Source organism: Palaemon carinicauda, chromosome 2, assembly GCF_036898095.1.
Source record: "Palaemon carinicauda isolate YSFRI2023 chromosome 2, ASM3689809v2, whole genome shotgun sequence".
NCBI classification, from domain to species: domain Eukaryota; kingdom Metazoa; phylum Arthropoda; class Malacostraca; order Decapoda; family Palaemonidae; genus Palaemon; species Palaemon carinicauda.
Window position 1 is genome coordinate 18920559 of NC_090726.1, and position 21562 is coordinate 18942120.

The following is a 21562-nucleotide window of genomic DNA, read 5'->3' on the forward strand; positions in this document are numbered from 1 at the left end:
TACTGAACCTTCTGAAATAGACCTAGGCTAGGAACTAGGGCCAGCTTTAGCTTCAGTTCCTTCATTAAGGAGGACAGATTGCTCTTGGGCTACTATGGAGCCAATAGAGCTACTCCCCCTTGGAAGTATCTGAGCCTGTTGAGGACCTTCAGCAGGTGATTGGATAGGATGAACGGGAATACCTGAGTCCATCCCTTCCATACTAGAGACATGCTGTCTATAAACTCCACTAGAGGATCCTCGTATGGGGCTACATATCGAGGTAGTTTCTTGAAGATGCTCGTGATGAAGAGGTCGATCTGCAGTTCCGGGACTTGCTCCCATCTGGGAGGGAATAGGTCTGCGTCCATGGACCATTCCAACTCTATCGGCTCGAACCGAAATAGAGCATCCATTGTCACATTGTGGATCAATTGTATATGAACTGCTGACAGGTGCCATCCCTTTAAGAAAGGGATGGGTAATTTCACCTAGATTGTATGAGACATTCCTTAGCACTGTAGATTGCGATGTCTCGTTATCGCTTTGGTGTCACAGATCAGTCGTAGGAAGTCTGATCTGTGTGAAGAGAGCTTCCCCATTCATGACCTGACCAGCATAGTTATGGGACTTTCGGGCTTTGACTTTTGTTAGAGAAGCAATTAAAGGGGGACCGATGTCGGTCTTTTTAGATCTCTTCCAGCATTTGATATGTATTTTCTCCAGGCTCTTGATGCATCTTTCCGCTGTGCTCTTAGCAGTAGGTCTGTCACTATTGCGAACTGGGGAGAGTTCAGAGCTTCTCCCTGTTAGCGTCTTGGAAATCTGACTGATTATCTGAGTCTCTCGACCGACCTTGCGATCTCCTTTCATATTCCCAAGGGAAAGGAGAGTTGGTGAGACCACAGGCTTCAATGGTTTTTTAGCCATTGAAACCTTTGAGCTGGAGAGAGTCGAGACTTCTAGAAGCTTATCTTGCATCCGCGATGTCCTGGGAACCGGGTCACTTCATTGGATGCACATAGACCAGCCACTTCGGGTGCAGCCCATCCCAGCCTCTCGTCCAGGTATATTGTTGCCTGAATAATTTCTAGGCCTGGTTTTTATATGACTAAGTTTGTCAATCCTATGAAGATATTTAGGACTGTGTCTAGTCCGACACGTATCTTTCCTAGGAAGTACGGTACTATCTGTAACTTGAATTCTAGATAGGAGGGGAGGGGGTGATTGACTGGAAGTTGCCACAGGACATCTTTCAGGTCTGACAAGACTATGAACACCCCTTTTTGAAAGAAGGTCCAAATGTTCAGAAGGATCAACATTCTGAACTTGCTGTTTTATATGAACTTGTTGAGTGGCGACAAGTTCAGAATGACTCCGAGAATTCTTGAGTCCTTCTCGTGAACACGAAACAGCCTTCCCTGGAACTCGATGGACTATAGTTTCCTTACCACTTGTATGCTCTAGAGCTCTCAGGTATACTCCTCCAGGAGGGTTTTGGATTGTAGGAGAAGGTAAGGAAGTGATGGTGGAGACATTTCTGTTTCCTATCATAGTCCCATCTTGATTAGGCCTGGGACCCAAGGATCGAAGGTCCGATGATCCTGAAGGAACCTCCCTCCTATCAGAAGCATCTTCATGCTTCGAATGATAGGTAGGTTTTAACTTTTGACCACTTGCCTGTGGTGCCATGGTCACTATAGCTGTGGGATGTTGTTGAACAGTCTGGATATTTCCAGCCTTTCCCGTCTTCTTTTTAGGTTTGGGACCCACAACCATGGAAGATTTTCTCTTTGAAAGGATGTCCCACTTTTGGAGAAGACTTATGTTCTCCATGGTGTCGCTCTTAATCACTTTCCTAGCTACCTCGTCTGGGAAGAGGTCTTTACCCCAGATGTCGGAAGATATTAGCTTCCTTGTTTCGTGTTTCACTGTTGCAGCAGCAAACACAAAATCTCTACATGCTCTCCTAGCCTTCATAAAGGAGTACAGGTCCTTCACTAAGGTAGCCATATGCATTTTGGCTAGGACCATGAGCATGTCTGGGGTATTTTGATAGTTTGAACACAACTCTATGTAGTTTTGTAGAGAAATGGAGGTTGCAAGTCTCTCCTTTGTCTCTTGTTCATTATACAAGAGAAACTCAGATAGTTTAGGGAGACGTTCGTTAAATTGTCAACTGGCGACATCCGCATGTAATCTTCCTATTCCTACTGAGAAAGTTAAATGGACTTCCTTCCAGTCCTTTTCCTGTCTGGGAAAGGCTGGTGACAGAGGCTTGCAATCCTCGAGTGCAGGACATGGTCTATCCGCCTCCACTGCCTTGGCAACAGATGTAAATGACTTCCCCATAAAGGGGAATGAGATTGAAGAAGGAGCAAGAAAGGAAGGGTGCCTGTTATTCAGAGAGAATACCTTCAACTCCGAGTAACCCGCCTTTTTCAGGCTACTTGACAGGATAGCGTGTGCCTTAGCATGGTTGAGAATCATGATCTCCTTGGATTCCGTTCCTTTTCTTGACTTTGGTTCATACCTCAGTCGAACAAAACAATCAGGGAAAGCATCAAAGCTTGGCCACAATTGGATTTTGTCCAAAAGAACAGCATCCATCTTCTCCGAGATTTAGAGTATGCCATTGAAAATCGGCATCAGCTCCGAAAACCTCCAGGGACTGGTTTTGGAGCATGTCGGTATGTCTTGATCCATGGGTCGTTTGAATGACCCTTGGGAAGCGACATGAGAAGCTTTGTGAGGCTCTATCTTGCCTTTTACTTCCTGCTTTTCATTTTGTTTACGAAAGCTCCCTACTAAATTATTCACTTGGTTACATAATTGTTCCATTCTATCTAATAGGGGGGTAAAAGACGAAGATGTCGACGGCATAGGCGGAGGCAACTCCGACACGAAATTTCCCTCTTTTACCCCTGGGCACTTCCTGCCCTCTTTCCCAAAGGCTATCTGGCCGTCAGGGGATGTAATTGGCGCCTGAGGCACCACTATGTCCTTACTTGCCTTCGGAAATAACAGCTTACGCATCATATCATTAGGTAGGTAAGGTCCCGGAGAGATTTTCTGGAAGCTTCTCACCCAGTTGCGTAATTTGAATTGAGCTGTATCCCTAGTCTCTGTAGACTTTGGATTCTCGAAACCTTCGGACATTAAAGTCCGACATATATTGCAAACCTGCGGGTTCCAATAATGTAGGGATCCGGAAATAATATTGCAGGGGGCATGAAACCTGAAAGTATTATGACCGTAATTTACTTACTCTTGGCCTTGCAGAAGGCTGCAGCACAAGTTATCTGATGTTCCTCCTGTAAAGAAAGGATAACAGAATGAGTATATAAAGGATTATCTCCCTGATAATCAATATGTAAAGGTCATCTTTTAACATAATAGCTTAGTATAGTAAGCTATAAAGGGATAGTAGGAGACACATACTTGTGTACCCCCTGCAAGCAAATGCTGTTACCTCCCCTCAGTATTAACTATATGGAGATTCCTCTATCAAGGAACTCCAACTAAAAGGGCTCTTACCCCTAGGGGTAGAGAAGTACTAATTCACTGTCCCTTTTTATTCTTAATACTGTGGGGTCAGGATGACTGATTCTCAATCAGAATATTGAAGAAATTCTATTCTTTCAATTTAGGAGCGGCACCAGCAGAAGCTCGCACAAGGGTATCCAAGCTATGTTAGAAATTACTACTGTATAATGGTACTGTAGTTTTCTATTTACTGGCTACTGTAAAATTATAAACTGTAGTTCAGCCAATATGCTGCCTTAGTAGCAAGCATTTGACAGTGTGGTCAGGTTGGCATGACGCCAGATGGACTAGGGAAAATAAAGACATATATTTTTGTATCGCACGCAACCTTTTTGCCGTGGCCTTCCTTACAATATTAAATTATAGAATTTCCTGATCAGGGACACACAAGGATAAAGGCTCTACCCTTTAAGGGTTAGGAGTATAATACCCTAGCCTTGAAAATATTTAATATTTTAGGGTACTCCAAAAACTGATTTCTAATCAGAATATTGAAAAATTATATTCATTCAATATGGGATTGGGTTCAGCAAATAGCTGTGTAGGGATATATAAGATATATTGGAAATAACTACTAGTATAATATATATAGTAGTTTTCTATCTGCAGTTTATTCTATACTGCAGATATACTGGCTACCTGTATAACATATACTGTAGTTCAGCCGGCATGTTGCCGGCATAGCTAGATCTTGCCAGCATATCCAGCATGCTAGCAAAAAGAGAGAGAGATAGCATGGAGTAAAGGCTACTCCTTACTGTGTATGTATACAGTAATTAAGGATGTAAAAGTCTAATTTTACTGCCTTTCTCCAGAAAGAAGGCTCAAATGGAAGGGGAGAATGTACCATTCAAGCTTCCATCCAGCTACAGTACTATTGCCGGCAAGGTGCTGCTGATACACTGCCGGCAGGCTAGCCTCCGGCAGTGCCAGTACAGTCGGCGTGCTGCCGTCTGAGTTCGCACCTATCTGTGCTAGCCTGGCCGGCGGTACTCTGGCAACAGGACCTGTGGCTAGCACTCCAAGGGAGAACTGAAGAACCTTGTGGACAGAAGGGGCTTCCTACTCACAGCCTTCATGGCTGCCGGCAGCCGCCAGCCACCGGCAGAGACCATAGTTGCCGACAGATGATTTGGCTACCGGCAGTATGCATTGCCGCCAGCAGCCATCATGGCCACCGGCAGTTGAAAGACATATGGTTACTGACATTCAACATTGCTGCCGACAGTTGTTATGGCTGCCTGGAGCTAATATAGCTACCGACAGCTGGACAGAAGTCGTAGAGAGGGAGTCTGGCCGGCTCCGGCAACCCACCAGCAACGGTAAGGTTACAGGACGCCGGCCCAGTGAAAGACAATGGCTCGGCCATCAAAAAGTGCACAGAGGGGAAGGGAACAGGGTTTTGTATATGGTGTGGAAGGAACTGGCAAAGTTGTCAGTCCTACCAAACCTTAAAGAAACTCTGTTCCAGTATCGGCAGTATCCTAGGCGACAGGAGAGACTCAGTTCCCCAACCCAGGGATTGCCAATACAGTTAAGGGGACGGCGACATTGCCGCCTCCTCTCAACAAGGGAGAAACAGAGTTCCAGTGCCGCCGTCATCCTAGGCAAAAGAAGAATACTATTCTTCAGCATAAGTGACTGCGAATACAGGACTAGTCTTCTAGACCGCAAGGAGAAGATTGTATCCTACCAATACTTCAATTGCAGCTAGGGAGGCTAGCCTCCAATGTCGGCAGCCTAGCCGGCAGGGGGATGATGGTATCCTACAACCTATTCACCCTGCTGGCAGGTCGCTGACACAAGACTAAATACTCTGAGATTCTGACTGAATCCCAAAACCTGCTGGTATACCACAACCTGCGGTTAAGGGAAGAGACAGAAAAACCTTAGGCTAGTCATGTCTGAATAAAATCCAGGGCACGACCACTAGGTTTGTAGCCTGAGGCTACACTCAGAGGGAAAGAGAGATTACCCTTAAATCTCCATGGAGACATGTAATGTTTCATATAATTCTAGGAGGTATCAGTCTCCAATTGAATATAAAAACAATACCCGAGGGTAACCGGGGAAATGTTTGAACGTATAATAAAACTCCTAGGTTAGGTTACCTAGGCGAGTCAAGATATCGGTTACCTAACTCACCGAAACTCTAACTATACGATCAACATGGAAAATGAAATTATGCACATTATCAATATCTTTGCAAGTATAATTTGCCTAAATAGCTATATAATTAGAATAATAAATTAATGCTATTAGAAACCGGAAAGTCGTTCTGTTTAACTAAATAACACATGCCTAAAGAACGACAGCGCCCATGGAACCTCCAGTAACAGGCCTAGCTCCTAGGCACAATAAATTACTCCCATTTCACTGTGAAACAGGAGCTAAAATATACTCATTGTAAAGATTCGATACTCAACTTTCCAGAAGCGGAAGAAGATAGAGAAAGCATAATATAATCCTTGCAAAACGATCGAAAAAGTTAGATCAACAGGGAATACCACTGAGCAGAATCACCACAAAATAAGGAGTGTTCGCCATCTTGGAAATGGCGCTGTTGTCATACTTAATTGTAGTTTGAGAACGGGGGGAACCTTGATACGGCTCCCCCTCTATTCTACCACACCCGCCTCGAAGCGTAAACGCTATTAGGGGTGCAGATTGCTATGTGGCATGTCAAGAATACATCCTCTTATATTATGTGATATCCTTGACAGAAAATTTAAGGATATTCGCGCCAGGAGTTAGAATTCTGGTTACCTAAAGGTAAAATTCTCTGGGAATATCACTGTATTACTTATATCCCTTAGGAAGCTACTTCAAGGAACATTCATCAGGATGACATGGCTTGAGCCCAAAAATCAAAATTGTAACATCTTCCATGCTAAATCTTTTTATGGATAGTACGATGTATTTGATATATACATATATATATATATATATATATATATATATATATATATATATATATATATATATATATACTGTATATATGTATATATACAGTATATATATATATATATATGTATATATATATATATATATATATATATATATATATATATATATATATATATGTATATATACTGTATAATGTAAATATATACTATGTACATATAAATATTTATATATTTATAAATATAAATATATATATATATATATATATATATATATATATATATATATATATATATATATGTATGTATGTATGTATGTGTGTATATGCATGTGTATATGTGTGTGTGGGTGTGTTCATATGTTTGAACACCTATGTATGTAGATTTTTGTATCCAATAAAATAAAGTTCAACCGTTATAGTTTTCTAATTACATGGTCGTACTTAGAAAATTGTTTGGAATAATTATAATGAAGGAGCAAACTGAATGTGGATGGTAATGAAGGAGCAAACTGAATGTGGATGATAAATGTTCAGAAAATGTAAATTGTTGTTAGGATTATGTGAGGGGCAACTGGTCTCTCCTATTTGATAAACAAAGCAAATATATGTGTCCTGTGGAACAACATTTACGAGTTTTCCCATTAGAGGATTCTGTTTCCATCGTGCGACATTGTTAAAACTGTCGCTGGCCGTGTCGAGTGTATAACTCTCTCTCTCTCTCTCTCTCTCTCTCTCTCTCTCTCTCTCTCTCTCTCTCTCTCTCTCTCTCTCTCGAGGTGCCTCACACTGAGGGACCTGGGGGTACCCAAACATAGAATAAGGTAAGGCTCTCTCTCTCTCTCTCTCTCTCTCTCTCTCTCTCTCTCTCTCCTCTCTCTCTCTCTCTCTCTCTCTCTCTCATATATATATATATATATATATATATATATATATATATATATATATATATATATATATATATATATATATGTATATATGTATATATATATATATATATATATATATATATATATATATATATATATATATATATATATATATATATATATATATATATGTATTATATTTTTCTAGATTTATATTTATTTATATATATTACATTTATCCAGATTTATATATATATATATATATATATATATATATATATATATATATATATATATGTATGAATGTATGTATGTATATATATATATATATATATATATATATATATATATATATATATATATATATATTTATCTTTATGAGCTTAGTTCACGATCACAGGTCTTCATACTTAATTTTGCAGGAAGACAGAGAAGCGTGCAAAAGATTAAATTTAGTGATTGTTGAGAGATTATCTTAGCTGTGTATACAGTTGTAATTCGAATATTATAAATTCCTTTAAGGGGTGGGGTGAGGAGCAAAGAAAATACTCAATGCAAAGCACTCTTCGAAGTATTGCCTAACTCCATGTGGTAGAATATATAGTGAATATTCATATTATATTCCACCATTATTTTCTCAGACTATTTTTAATCCTACCTCTTGTCTTATAAATAACGTTATACGTTGGGTCTTCAGAAAATTCGGTTTCTTACTTTACTATAAATTAATTATCAAAGGTCTTACTTCTGACATATCATCTCATCTAAAAACTATTTACTATGATAAATAATATTACCTGGCTATTATAATCTCAACTTTATACTCTAATATATTAGGAAATAACTAAATTCAGGTCTGTATTAAAAATTCTCAAATCTTTTGAGCTAAAGCAATGAAAATATGTACTAAAAACTCTAATACTAATAATACTAAGATAAAAAAATTATCATGAACAAAATGGGAGAAACCTGCTGTGAAAGATATGGCATCTCAAAAAATGTCTTTCACAGTATTCAGAGAGAAGAATAAAAGTAGATACAAATTTGGAAATATTCAGTATTATCCTGAAAAAAAATATTTAATTGGATAACGAATCATTTATTTTCATTAGTCAACAGAGTTAACAACTCTCTAACGCCTTCTGGTGAATATGGCAACTCCATTAAAATTTTCTAACGTTTGAAAATAATTAAGTCTGTATTAATCTTAAGAATACTTTTGATCCAGCCTATCTGCCGGAATGAGCCTCTGACACTAAAAAATGGCTCCCATATATCAGGATTCCCTTTTTTCTAGAGGATAATAGTAAAATTTCTTTTCTTCTCCATCCGACACTAAAAGGCGTGAAAGAAATCTAGGCAGCCGGTCTGATATTCATGTTATCACCAGAAAGTCTTTTTTTTGGTGTGAGGAAATACCATTTATAAGCTTTTCTTCACAGCTCACCATCCATATATCTTTCCTTTACATGTCTTTATCTATATATATCATATTAATTTTGTATCAAAACATTCCGATTAAATAAACAAAAAATTATTATGATAACATTTTGCGTACACTGTTAGAAATTACACGTAAAAAATGGTAAAAGTCCCGGAATAAATGTTGCCAGGCATTTATAGTTTTAAAAAGCGGATATATTGACGTATAAGATAAGAACAATGTTGGGTAAAATAGGGCTAAGATGATAATATTTTTACGGAGAACTTTCGATTAAAATTATGTTTTTTTTAACAGTGTAGCAAACGGTGTTTCTATATTTCATCTTAGTGTGTTATCCACAATATTCCATAAACTTCATACGACCTTAACAACTAAGGAAAACAAATCATATTTCAAAACTAAAATCTAATATGATGTTAAAAATCTTATCCTGCCACAGGGTTATTTCATAATTTTTCTCCTCTAAAAAAATTTAAAAACAATTATCCAGGGGAATTAAATGTTTTTTTGTTTTTCGTAGAAAATGAAAAAGCCTTCATACCTTATCGTAATATATATATATATATATATATATATATATATATATATATATATATATATATATATATATATATATATATATATATATACTTAATGGATCTGTTCACCCTATAATGAACCAAGTATCAGCTTTACTGACATACATACATTTACTAATGAAATGATGATAAGGTTTATTATATAGCTGATCTACACCCTGGAACGCCCCTATTGACAAACTCAAATTAGCAGTTGGATGACGCGCACAGTCAGGCGTTGGCGAAGACACAGAATTTTGACAATTTTCTTTTCAATTATTCGATTTGTTCATGTTGATTACGCTGATCATAAGATCATCAAATTACACCATAGTCAAGCATCTTTTGCCATGTAACTAATACTCCTTAAATTATTTGAATCTGTGTTAAACAATAAGATTCGCCATTCAATGAATTTCCATTTAGCAGCGCTGTCACAAACTCGACCCACCTACCTGAACTATGCTGATAATTGTTACCTTGGTCACTTGTACAGGGACATGACGTACCCTCCATGTGTTCTGATGAAGATGGGAAATACTAAACACTTTTATAAGTATAATAATGCTGTTTCCGATAGCATATTAAAAATTCACACCTTTTTATGGTAAAAATATTCATTCTTAATAAGGAAACGATCGTTGAACAATTTACCAACTACCAATTCTCTAGCCTCTTCCTTCCTACCTCACTTTTATGACACACGTGTTCGTCAAATAATTGACTCTATTAGTTGTGAAATAGTTGCCTCTGATGTCATCTATTGGTGGCAAAGAAAATTCATTACGATGCAAGGGAGGGAGGCTAGATGAATCTGCGATATGCCTTTCGGAATGTGATAATATTGTTACTCTACGTTGCTTTTACTACCAATATTTGCCATCCTATGAGACATGTTAATTATCTCTTGGTTTCGTAAAAGGTAATTGAAAATTAGATTAAATAAATGTATAATCACTTGATTGTCTCACCGATTTCAGTACATTTGGCATCTTTGGCTAACCCCCTGACCCACAAATACAATTGAACGAACGATTGTTTGCCGAGGAAATATTTCGATGACATTCATCGCAAAATTTGTAATTTCCTGAAAATTAAGTTGTGGCCAGACAACAAAGATTATTAAGTTCAGGTGCGTTTTTTTAGCAATGTTGTGCCCAAACAGTAACAGTTATAAAAATTATAATTAGTTAATAATGGGGCTAACTAGCAATTTGATACTCTTCTGCTAACGCCATCTATTAGGAAGGAAAATAAACAATCTGTAAAACTCTTTAATCCTTGCCTTCTGGAACATTCCATGACGTCTTTTCGTTTTGAAAATATAAAGAAAATAGCCCGCTTAATTTGAAATGAATATAATTTACGCCTGCGACGCATATTTCTATATTGATATCGATCTATCACCCTTTTCGTATCGGACAGAATCATTCACATGGATAGAACAATGGACGTGTGCTTCCATCTGTCGTCAAGAATTCGAAACAATCGAATTCTATTAAAATTTGGACAAGTTTGTAATTACTAAAACATATTTTCATGATATTTTTTAGAACATGAACATTTCATAATTTCCATAATACTAATTTTCTTTTAATTTTAAGCTTCAAGTTATAGTAATTACGTGCAAGATACGGGTAATAGGTATGAGAAAAATATAAAAAGCAGGTCCCAATATTCTAAAAACAACGCGTTAGAACTCAGACATAAAATTAAAAACTCACATATTTAACCCAAATATATACATATGCACAGAAAATACCTTATTAGCTAATCGTAATCCCTATTATAGATACCAATCCTGTATAAAGTGAGCGTTGTTACATGTGCCAGGTGGTACGAGTTTTTTTTTTTTTTTTTTTTTTTTTTTTTTTTTTTTTTTTTTTTTTTAGGCATACGATTTCCTAACATCTGAAATCGTAATGTAGCAACAACAAAGTAATTTCACTAATGAATGTATTTGTTTTTTATCACATATGTGTTGTGCGTGTATTTGTATAGTACATACGCCTGTACTGTGTACATATTTACTGTGTAATATACTGTAAATATGATATTCCCTATAGTAGTGTACATACGCTTCGCAAGAAACGATGTATCAGGAGTTGCATCATTATTGATGACTGCATAGAACTTTCTAAAGAAAATATTAATGTTCTTTGTAAATAATACGGGCACTTAGTGATCATTATATCCATATTGTACGTCACAGTATTACCGTAATGTATATGTACAGTAAGATGTGACATAGTCGCGAGTCATCCTGCTTACAACCAGGATTAATAGAGAGTGTACTCTATTAATCCTGCCTACAACAGCGAACACTTTCGAGTTTTACATTAGGTAATTGAGCAGTATCGTGCTTAAGGATTTACATTCTAAAAAAATACATCTAAATACAATTATCATTAAAAATTAATATCAAAAGCTTTTTGGGACAGAGAAAAGGTGCCTATTTGGTTAAATGGTTTTGATATTTTAGTAGAAGTACTTAACATAGACAAAAATGGTTAAAATTTTACTCATTACAATAAAAAAATCAAAATATTTGATAAGGGCTATAAATTACTATTAAGATAACTAACGCATTCTCGTAAATATGCCATCTACTTCATTTATATTTTCTAACGTTTAGGGAAATGAATGTTGAAAGTACTTTTGATCCTGGCTATCTAAATGAAGGAGGCTGCGACAGTAGAAAATGGCTCCTATATATCAGAATCTCTTTTTTTTTTTTTTTTTTTTTTTACCTTGAGGATTATAGTAAAATTTCCTTTTTCCTTTCTCCGACCCAAAAGTGTGAAAGAAATCTGGGATGTCTGATATTCTTTTTATTACCATGACTTTTTTTTTTTGGGGGGGGGGGGATATTTTTTATAAGTATATATTCCCCTTTCATGTCTCCATTCATCTCTTTGCATTTTGATAAAAAAATTTCCTATGCAATGAATTAGAAATTATTAACATAACATTTAATGTACCTAATGACATTTTTACATTTTTCCATAGTGTGCTACTCATAACATATCCATTTACTTCGTAAATGCTTTCATAAACTTTACCTAAACAGTTTTTAGGTCAAGAAAAAAAAAAATATGAGGATGCTTTAAATCTAACCCTGACGCGTGGTTAGTTCAAATTTGGTCCTTTACAAGAAAAACCTTTTATCATGGTAGGACATTAAGATTGAACTGTAAAGCTATCATGAATTAAGAATACAGGAAAGTGATATATTATTATTACTACTATTATTATTATTATTATTATTATTATTATTTTTATTATTATTATTATTATTATTACTCGCTACTGAATTGAGTTTGATGCAACAATAAAGAGATCCTAACACCTCGCTAAACATGCTTATCGTAAAATTGAGAGAGAGAGAGAGAGAGAGAGAGAGAGAGAGAGAGAGAGAGAGAGAGAGAGAGAGAGAGAGAGAGAGAGAGAGAGAGATGTAAAATATTTTTCAATGATTTATGAATGAAACGAGATTTTTTATCATGATCGAAAAAAACGATATTTGGAGATGAAACTTCTATACAAGTTTTCTTGGTGATTTTGTACAAAAATGTATTTAATCCATACTTACTGCTCCTAAGAATGCAGGTCGCCCCCACGTTAATTTCAAGGTTGATCCAGACCCACACCAGCTAGTGTGCTATGAAAATTGGGTGTTATACTTGATTCAACCATACACTGTGGTGTTGAAGGGGCATGAATGCGAATGGTTCATTTTTGGGACGCAATGATATTTTCTTTGAAGTAATTTCTTTAATGTCAAATTAATACGTTTACATGTTTATATTTTCACTAAGATTGTAAATGTAACATTTTGACTACAGTTACTCATTCAATTATCAATATGAGTTCATCGATTAAAATATTATTTATATATATCAGCGCTCAACATGAATGGAACTAATGGTAAACAACATGAGATTATGAAAAGTAAAACACCGCTTTCTCTAATGATACAAGTAATTAATCAGATGATCCTGCAAGTTTAAACTTATGCACCAGAAACTAGCAACAGTGAAGTATATATTCAATAAGAATTTCTTCAATAATTGTTGAAATATTTTTATTGTTAAAAAAAAAATTAGAAATAATCATAAGCATAATGCATTTAGTGTGGATATAAATGTACAAATATCCATTTAATTCGTTCGGCCTAAGTGGACTAAAAAAGGGCCTTTCACACAAAATCCCAAATTCAATCCTAAAACTACGTGGAAAATGTAGCTCTTTTGGTTTCTCGGTTTTACATATGCAAATTTTCCCCAAAAGAAATTAAATTTTTCATCCCGTCTGGGAAAGGGTATTCAGTGAATGAAATTTCCCTCTATTTATTGTTATGCAATTAGAACACACTTTTGCTCTCCTTAGTTTACCATTCACATAAAACCCCAAGGAGAGATGAATTTCGGGGTTGCAGCCCTTTAAATCATCATCTTCTTCTTCTTCTTCTTCGTCTTTTTCCTCTTCTTCTTCTTCTTATATATAATTTTTTGCGTATCAGTTCAAGTGTAAGGTAATGCCTTTTATTTTTTACCTTGCTTCGAAAAATACATGAATTATATCTTTTTTAAATCACACTTAAGAGTTTCTTACCACTGAGATGCTGAGTTTTTTGTAAAATATTATGAAATACTTCTGAACTATATTACCATGTGGAAGACTACTTTTCACCAATGAGTCTAAAGAAAAAAATCATATCTTCCTTATTTACAAATCTCCTCCACCCTCTTGCACCCTATAAAATTTTCAAGGACGTAGTCCTATCTGTGTGGTAAGATGGACCTAATGTGGTTAGATTATCAAATCTTGTAAACTGTATCTATCAGCATACATATATTGTTATATTTACCAAAGGGATTGTCTTTCGATTAGATTTTTTTTAATAGAATCTACGCTGAAGCAATAATTGGGATACTTTCAAAGGGAAATTGATGTCTAGTGCAGGAATTAAGTTAATTATTTATTAATATAATGTTAAATATTAATATCATGTAGAATATAACATACAGGCTAGCTAGAGTAAAAATAATAGCCTATGAGTTTAAATAAGTCTAGAAATTAACATTAATCTAAAACTATCGTACATGAAAACAATCATCAAAGTATATCAATGCATTTATACATGCTGTAAAGGCTATCTACGTCATGTGACGTTCTCAAGTTTTCCAATTTGCCCGCTTTTTTAGTTCATTGGAGTGTTATGGTTATTAATTATGCTAGATGGGTAATGTACTTTGCGAGTTGGCAAACCTTTAAAATCAGCAAAGTTCCGAATCACTTTCGAAGGATGGAAGTCCCGCCGACCATTCTACTCTGCTTTCCCTGTGTGCTTATTTCATAGTCGTAAACCAAGACCTGGTTATTTTGAAGGTGATTAAGATAGCGAATATTAGAAAAATTATAATGGCTTATATTTTTTTTCTAATTGCCCGCTCACCCCCTCTCTCTCTCTCTCTCTCTCTCTCTCTCTCTCTCTCTCTCTCTCTCTCTCTCTCTCTCTCTCTCTCTCTCAACTCATGTAAGGTCTTACCTTTATTACCTCAGGATCAGTGACCCAAAGGGGAATTAACTTTAAGGTAATAGCTACTGGTCGGCCAGGGATTTGAATCCTGACCAAATCACAACTGAGATTAGCAAAAAGAGAGATAAAAGTTGATTACAACTCCTCCATACATACACTTGTCGAATGCAAATGTGCTTTTAATCGAAACCATGCCATTTTCACCATTGTAGACCACGAGTTGATCCTACGAGTTGAACAAAATTTTTTATAGGCTTAAAAATGGTCATATTATGAGAGTTAAGAATTGTTACATTCCTCCTTTAATGTTATTAACCATGGCTGAACTAGTTATGGTGCAGATTTCAAAAGACATTAATCGTTTGATTAAACGAAATATTCATTATCATCATTTGATGTCCAATGAAACACATATCGGCATTCACCCGAAACCTTAACACTATTAAGCATTTCCTTCATATCATAAAACATCTCTCATGCCATCTATTATCATTATCATTATCATTATCATTATCATTATTATTATTATTATTATTATTATTATTATTATTATTATTGTTATTACTTGCTAAGCTAAAACCCTGGTCGGAAAATCGGGTTGCTCTAAGCCCAAGGGATCCAACAGGGAAAATAGCCCTGTCAAGAAAAGAAACAAGGAAAAATTTAAATATATCAGGAAGAGTAACAACACTAATATAAATATTTTCTATATAAACTAAAAAAAAATTTAACACAAAAAAAGGGGGGGGGGCGGTAGATAAATAAGATAAGATACTGTGCCAGATGTTCAAGATCTTCCTCCACTAGTACTCAGAGGCCTACTAAATAATACACGATTTTACTACCCTATTATCGTCCAACTTAGACAAATGAAAAAACGTTCCTAAAAGAAATGACTTTAATCCATTCTTCAACTTAAGGTCATCCAGGCTGCCATTAAACTGATGTAGTTCTCAGCTTTTTTTATTGATATCCTGTTCTTATATTTTAATTATTCAGGATCACTTTATGCAAAGTGACTCAAGTTCATTTTTCGTCTAGGTTAAGTAAAAAAACATACCAAAAAGCATGAAATGCTGTATAAAAACACAAGGAATATATTTACATCCATTAAAAGGTATATTTTTTAAACGTATTATATCAAATACATATTTGAAATTCATTCAGTACCTGTGCTTATATGGAGAAGTATATGGAATTAATATAAAAATAAGGAAAATTTATGTCAGAATATGAAGAGTAACTCTGAAAAATATATGTACGCAGTTAATAAAGTGATTATCGTATTTTAATCGATCAGATGGCTTCATGTTAAAAGTAAGTTGGAAGACGGATATGGTAAATCAAAAGTGAAATTCAAATTCTTGGCAAAGTATGGTAAAAAAAAAAAAGCTGAATGAAAAAATATTCTTTAATAAAATCCTATCTAGTAAAAAAAGAGAGAAAAGAAAAGATGAAGATTTTTGAAACGGGAAACCTCAAATTCTTTCACGATTTTTTCCGGAAAGGGAAGAAAGGTATTAAAATTGTGGTTGTCTAGAAAAAATAGAACGTGATATATAGGAACTATTTTCTAGTCTAAGACCTTTATTCCAGAGATACTCAAAAGTTTTAATTTTAAATCGTAATTATCTATTCTAAAACGCTAAAAACCATAGATGAACGAGCATCCCTTTCAGTATTATTATTATTATTATTATTATTATTATTATTATTATTATTATTATTATTACTATTACTATAATTATTATAATTATTATTATAATTATTATAATTATTATTATAATTATTATAATTATACCCCCTGTGGCCGCGGGGGCATAAAAACAATTAGAATAGCACCAACGTTATTCCTGCGTGTCGTAAGACGCGACTAAAAGGGACGGGACGAGGGGGCTGGGAACCCCCTCTCCTGTATCTACATCCTGTGAGACATCGACAAAGATGTGGAGCTGGGGGGAGAGTGACTGCTCCCCGCACTCTAGTTTTGGGGTATTTGAATGTGCGTGGATGTATTACGATAGAGTAAAAGATGTGAAATTGGAAGTATGTTTAGAAATAGAAGGATGGATGTATTGGCCTTGTGTGAGACGAAGATTAAAGGAAAGGGTGAAGTGATGTTTGGATAAATGTCTGGTAGATTGTCTGGGATTGAAAGGGGAAGAGCGAGAGAGGGTGTGGCTTTAATGCCGAGTGAATTTATGACAGGTAAAGTAGTGGAATGGAAGGAGATATCATCTAGGTTAATGTGGGTAAGTGTTAGGTTGGGTAGGGAATGTTGGGCGTTTGTCAGTGCGTATGGACCAGGTTTTGAGAAAAGTGAAGAAGAGCGGAATGAGTTCTGGAATGAATCAACTAGGTGTGTAGAAAGACTGTGTAGAACGAATTATGTAGTTGTTATGGGTGACTTAAATGCTAGAGTGGGCACTGGAGAGGTAGAAGGTGTCATTGGCAAGTATGGCGTACCAGGTGAAAATGAGAGTGGTGAGAGACTGGTAGATATGTGTGTTGAGCAAGAGATGGTTATAAGTAATAGCTTTTTCAAAAAGAAAGATAAAAATAAGTATATATGGGTAAGAGTGGCAAATGGAAGAGTAGTAGAAAGGGCATTAATGGATTATGTGTGATAACTAAAAGAATGTTTGGAAGATTAAAAGACGTGCACGTGTTTAGGGGTATGGCTAACGGTATGTCTGATCATTTTTTGGTTGAAGGAAAATTAGTTGTAGCAAAAAAGGGGGAATACAGTAGGTGGATGTAAAAGGGAGCTAGTGAGGGTTGAAGAGCTAATAAAAACCGGGGGTGAAAAGTAAATATTAGGAAAGGTTGAAAATGACATATGACGAAGTGAAATCAAGAGAAACTGGCAATTTAGAGGAGAAGTGAAGGTTAGTAAAAGAAAATTTTGTTGGGATTGCAAGTGATGTGTGTGGCAAGAAGGTTGTTGGAGGCAGTAGGAGAAGGGCAGTGAATGGTGGAATGAAGGAGTGAAGGTAAAAGTGGAGAGAAAAAGAGGGCTTTTGAAGAAAGGCTGCAGAGTAATAGTATAGAGAAGTATGAAAAATATAAAGAGAAAAATGTGGAAGTAAAGCGCAAGGTTACGTGAGGCAAAGAGGGCTGCTGACCTGAGGTTGGGTCAGGGATTGGGTCATTCATATGAAGAGAATAAGAAGAAGTTTTGGAAAGAGTGAAGAGAGTAAGGAAGGCTGGCTCAAGAATTGAAGAAACAGTGACAGATGGAAATGAAAGGTTGTTAAAAGGAGAGGAGGCAAGGAAAAGATGGGCGGAATATTTTGAAAGTTTACTGAATGTTGAGGATAATAGGGAGGCAGATATAATTGCTGTTGCAGAGTTGATGTGCCAGTGATAGGAGATGAGAATCAGAGAGAGATTACAATAGATGAAGTGAGGAGAGCACTAGATGAAACGAGAGTAGGAAAAGCATCTGGTATGGATGGTGTGAGAGCTGAGATGTTGAAGGAAGGGGGGTGTGACTGTACTTGAATGGTTGGTGAGATTGTTTAATATTTGTTTTGTGTTGTCAATGGTACCAGTAGATTGGGTTTGTGCATGTATTGTACCACTATATAAGGGTAAGGGAGATGTGCATGAGTGTTGTAATTCAAGAGGTATTAGTTTGTTAAGCGTAGTTGGAAAAGTGTATGGTAGAGTAATGATTAATAGGATCAAGGATAAAACAGAGAATGCAATCTAAGAAGTAACAGGGTGGTTTAAGAAGAGGTAGGGGTTGTATGAATCAGATTTTTACAGTAAGGCAGATATGCGAGAAATATTTAGCAAAAGGTAAGGAGGTGTATGTTGCGTTTATGGATCTGGATAAAGCGTATGATAGAGTTGATAGGGAAGCAATGTGGAAAGTGATGAGGTTATATGGAGTTGGTGGAAGGTTGTTGCAAGCAGTGAAAAGTTTCTACAAAGGTAGTAAAGCATGTGTTAGGATAGGAAATGAAGTGAGTGATTGGTTTCCGGTGAGAGTGGGGCTGAGACAGGGATGTGTGATGTTACCCTGGTTGTTTAACTTGTATGTTGATGGAGTGGTGAGAGAGGTGAATGCTCGAGTGCTTGGACGAGGATTAAAAACTGGTAGACGAGAATGACTATGAATGGGAGGTAAATCAGTTGTTGTTTGCGGATGATACTGTACTGGTTGCAGACACAGAAGAGAAGCTTGGCCGATTAGTAACAGAATTTGGAAGAGTGTGTGAGAGAAGGAAGTTGAGAGTTTAATGTGGGTAAGAGTAAGGTTATGAGATGTACGAGAAGGGAAGGTGGTGCAAGGTTGAATGTCATGTTTGAATGGAGAGTTACTTGAGGAGGTGGATCAGTTTAAGTACTTGGGGTCTGTTGTTGAAGCAAATGGTGGAGTGGAAGCAGATGTACGTCAGAGAGTGAATGAAGGTTAGAAAATGTTGGAGTCAGTTAAGGGAGTAGTAAAAAATAGAGGGTTGGGCATGAATGTTAAGAGAGTTCAATATGAGAAAGTAATTGTACCAACTGTGATGTAAGGATCGGAGTTGTGGGGAATGAAAGTGAAGGAGAGACAGAAATTGAATGTGTTTGAGAGGAAGTGTCTAAGGAGTATGGCTGGTGTATCTCAAGTAGATAGGGTTAGGAACGAAGTTGTGAGAGTGAGAACGGGTGTAAGAAATGAGTTAGCAGCTAGAGTGGATATAAATGTGTTAAGGTGGTTTGGCCATGTTGAGAGAATGGAAAATGGCTATCTGCTAAAGAAGGTGATGAATCCAAGAGTTGATGGGAGAAGTACAAGAGGAAGGCCAAGGTTTGGGTGGATGGATGGAGTGAAGGAAGCTCTGGGTGATAGGAGGATAGATGTGAGAGAGGCAAGAGAGCGTGCTAGAAATAGGAATGAATGGCGAGCGATTGTGACGCAGTTCCGGTAGGCCCTGCTGCTTCCTCCGATACCTTAGATGAACGTGGAGGTAGCAGCAGTAGGGGATTCAGCATTATGAAAGCTTCATCTGTGGTGGATAACGGGGGAGGGTGGGCTGTGGCACCCTAGCAGTACCAGCTGAACTCGGTTGAGTCCCTTGTTAGGCTGGGAGGAATGTAGAGAGTAGAGGTCCCCTTTTTTGTTTTTGTTTAATTTGTTGATGTCGGCTACCCCTAATATTGGGGGAAGTGCCTTGGTATTTGTATGTATGTATGTATGTATGTATGTATGTATGTATGATTATTATTATTATTATTATTATTATTATTATTTTTTTTTTTTTATCTTTTTATTCTTTTTATTCTTATCTTATTTTTATTATTGTTATTGTTATTGTTATTGTTATTGTTATTGTTTATTGTTATTGTTATTGTTATTATTAGTCAAGCTACAATCATACTTAAAAAAGCAGGATGTTTGTATAAACCAAAGAGCTTCAACAAAAAAGAAAATGGTTCAGTGAATAAAAAGTAAAAAAGGAAATAGATGAAGTGCACGATAAGTTATGAGAAATTTATATGAAATATTTTAAGATCAGTAACAACGTTAAAATAGATCTGCCATATATAAACGAAACAGACATAAGTAAACGTGTTCAACATGAAACATTCGGTACAAGTTCTAATTTTTTTAAGTTCCAACGATTCAACTGTGTAATTAGTAAGATCATACCACATTCTAGTCATAGCTGAAAAATTTTTTTTTCAATGTTTTGTAGTATTGATCCTTATGGAGAAGGCATAATTGTTAGTATTAGCTCCATACCCATTATTACGTGTAGGACGGTACTGTCTATATATATCTGAATACAAAGGATGGTCAGAGTTATGAAAAATCTAATACAGCATGAAAGAAAACTAATAGTTTATATATGAAATATTTGATTTAAAGTTCTTACTATTCTTAAAATATTTTATTTTATTTACTTTTATTTCGTGGTTTTCTTTCCTCACTGGGCTATTTTTGTTTTTTTTCTGTTGGGGCCCTGAGCTTATAGCATCCTGCCTTCCCAACTATAGTTGTAGCTTGGCAAGTAATAATAATAATAATAATAATAATAATAATAATAATAATAATAATAATAATAATAATAATAATAATAATAATAATAATAATAATAATAATACTGTATGCAGATCAAAAATAAGAAATTCAACAGACCCGCTATTTCTTGTCTAACAATTTAAGATGAGATTCGGCAGCTGAAGAGCGGATATGAGAAAAAATAATCTATAGAAGTAGAATGATAGAATTAAAACACTTCTTCAAAATAGTTTGATCGCAGAAAAGCTTATACTTTCTCAATAACCCAATTTATTGTGCAATTCATGAATTTGCTATCAAAACTCACACCTAAGATTTCAAAACAGTCGTATACTGTTGATAAATAATTATTAATGCTGAGATCTGACGCTGGTGGATTCACTAATGCTCAACCTACTTACGGTCATATTTTGAGTTTTGTTAGGGTGCAACTTTATGCCTCAAAATTTCCACTATTCGCTAATTATAGATAGACCTCTACTAAGAGACAAAAAATCCTTTTGGTTATTCCACCTTTCCTGATTCTAAAGTAAATTAGGCGATTTCCTTTTAGCGGCTATGAGCTGCTTCTCGAAAAGTCCGTTGGTTATATGTAAAACAATAAAGGTTTAAAGGCCACCCATGAACGGCAGAGGCTAGGGACAATAATATTGCCCTATCAAGCAGGACAATGCCCTAGAGACTGATCGTATATACATAGTATCAGC